Source organism: Leptidea sinapis, chromosome 5 (genome assembly GCF_905404315.1).
Source record: "Leptidea sinapis chromosome 5, ilLepSina1.1, whole genome shotgun sequence".
Taxonomy (NCBI): Eukaryota; Metazoa; Arthropoda; class Insecta; order Lepidoptera; family Pieridae; genus Leptidea; species Leptidea sinapis.
Window position 1 is genome coordinate 6304367 of NC_066269.1, and position 2705 is coordinate 6307071.

Sequence of the window (2705 nt, forward strand, 5' to 3'; positions counted from 1 at the left end):
ACTATCATACTTTAATTACTATATGTATAACGATTGTCATAAAATGTACATATTATGTAACGTGTATTCTCTTTGTAATTAGTAACTTTGCTATCAAATAAAATATATTTTGAATTAAATATTATTTTAATAAATTTAAAAATATATCTTTAACAATTTTATTCTATAAAATATATAACTTAATTAATATAGCCTTTTGGCGGTTATTCAATCAATTTTTATGTCTGTCAATGAGGTAGTCCATTAAAATTCTAATGTCCACTACTGCATAAATTAAATATAGCCAATCATTCATTATATTTAGCGAAAAGTTTTATCTTTTGGTTCGTCGTTTGTTACTAAAACAATACATATTTCTATTAAATTTACATTTACTCTCTATAAAGTTTCACATTTGGGACACAAATTAAGAAAATTAGGATACTCATTAATTTTAATTTACCGCCAGAAACACCGTATTAGAGATGGTTTTTCATGGAAGTAAATTGTAAGGGATACACCGAAAATAACCACAGTCTTATAATTCCAGGAATACAACTCGAAATTGTCAATCACATAATTTTCATAAAGTTTTATGGAGTCGTTAACATTCAGCAACAAAATTCTAAAAATCGCACGTTCAAAATATAAACCAAGTCTAAAATAAACCAATGCTTGCGTAAATAAACCATGCAAACGTAGCGGCCGCGGCGATGAGTTGTGAGTGAGGAAATTTGGTTATGGAAATCGGAACGCCCGAGGCCAGTAGCTGGCTGACTTCATGGATAAGAAGGATCTCTATATGATGAACTCCTTCTTCATGAAGCCAGAACAACGGAAATGGACTTGGATCAGCCATTATTACCACATAGTAAGAGGCGCATTAAATATCTATCAAAAACTGGAGCGGTCTCGACTGGTGAAGTCTACGCTCCGACCTGCACCCATCCAGATCCAAAACCCGGAAAACTTTCAACTCGAAGTGTAAAACCGCTTCAAATGCCTCGGTGAATGCGTTGACGTGGACGAGTTTACTAATAGGTTCGTAGCAGCTGTTCAAACGGCAGGGTCTAAGTTCTTTAAGGCCAGCCGTTCAAAAAGAACCAGAAAAATCTCAGACTCTACCCTCAAATTGATGGATGTAAGACGCCAAATGGCCCTTCAGTCACCGAACGATGCATCCCAGTATAGGCAGCTAAATAGACAAATCTCCAAGTCATTGACTCGCAATTTACGCCGCCATAACACAGATTTTGTGAAGGCGGCCATAGAGCGTAACAAAGACTCCAAAGTATTCGCACGAGATTTGTCTATTGGGCATAGCCAACTGACGGGGCTAAAGACCGGCGACGGCAGGGTCGTTTCGTCTAAGCCCGAACTTTTGAGGGAGGTCGAGAAGTTCTACCGACCGTTATACACGACGGGCACCTGTTACAAACAAGGCAGGAGACCCAAGAGCCAAACTAACCCGACACTACACCGAAGATATCCCAGACGTCAGCCAGTACGAGATTAGTATGGCCCTGAAACAGCTTAAAAACAACAAGGCGCCGCAGTGTCTAAAGACGAAGGTTTTTAACCAATGTATGTTGCCAGTGATGACATACGGAACACAGACGTGGTCGCTAACTATGTGCCTTATGAGGAAGCTCACTGTTGCTCAGCGGGCAATCGAGAGGAGTTTCCCTGCGAGATCGAATCAGAAATGAGGAGATCCGTAGGAGAACCAAGGTCACCGACATAGTCCAAATGATTGCGGAACTGAAGTGGCAGTGGGCAGGGTATTTAGCTCGGCGAACAGACGGCCGTTGGGGTAGTAGGGTACTAGAATGGCGACCACGTACCGGAAGGCGTAGTGTTGGTAGGCCCCCCATAAGATGGACCGACGATCTGGTCAAGATCGCCGGAGTAGGATGGATAAGGGCAGCGCAGGATCGATCGTCATGGCGATGTTTGGGGGAGGCCTTTGTTCAGCAGTGGACGTCTTCCGGCTGAAATGAAACTGTTGATGAAATGCAATTCCTGGTCTTCCAAACTGATGCTGCCCTAGCCAGTTTAGTTTACTTTTCATATAAGTGTTACTTGTGAATCACCTGCCGCCGAATACCTCCACTCGACACACCACAAATTAGGATATCATCGCCACCATCTTGATGTGTGGCTGTCCTATACAGAGCGGTTTTCAAGGAGCTTTCTTCCACGTACTACAAAGTTGTGGAATGAGCTTTCTTGTAGGCTGTTTCCGGGACGATACGACATGGGTACCTTCAAAAAAAGTACCTTCCTTAAAGGCGATGTTCTTATGATTCCTCTGGTGTTGCAAGAGAATGTGGGCGGCGGTGATCACTTAACAATAGGCGACCAGTACGCTCGTTTGTCCATCTATTCCATAAAAAAAATCACCATCGCTATATTTAAACAATGCTTAAAGCATAGTATTGAAACAATTCGCTGAGTTATCACATATATAATTCAGATCAAGTAGCGTGCATCAAGAGTTCGCACTTGTGTGTGCAATTGTGGAATGGTCTTTTCCCTGCGGCATACCTAAGTTTATATTTTATGTTACGGATCTTCAAAACTAAAAGTTTGAAAACTGACAAACCTGAAAGATAAACACAATTTTTAAGTATGAAAACTTAACTTAAAGTTAACTACTCACCCTTTTTACACGCTTTTTATTAGCTTCACCTGTATGTATGTTTGTTTGTACCGACTCATTTTGG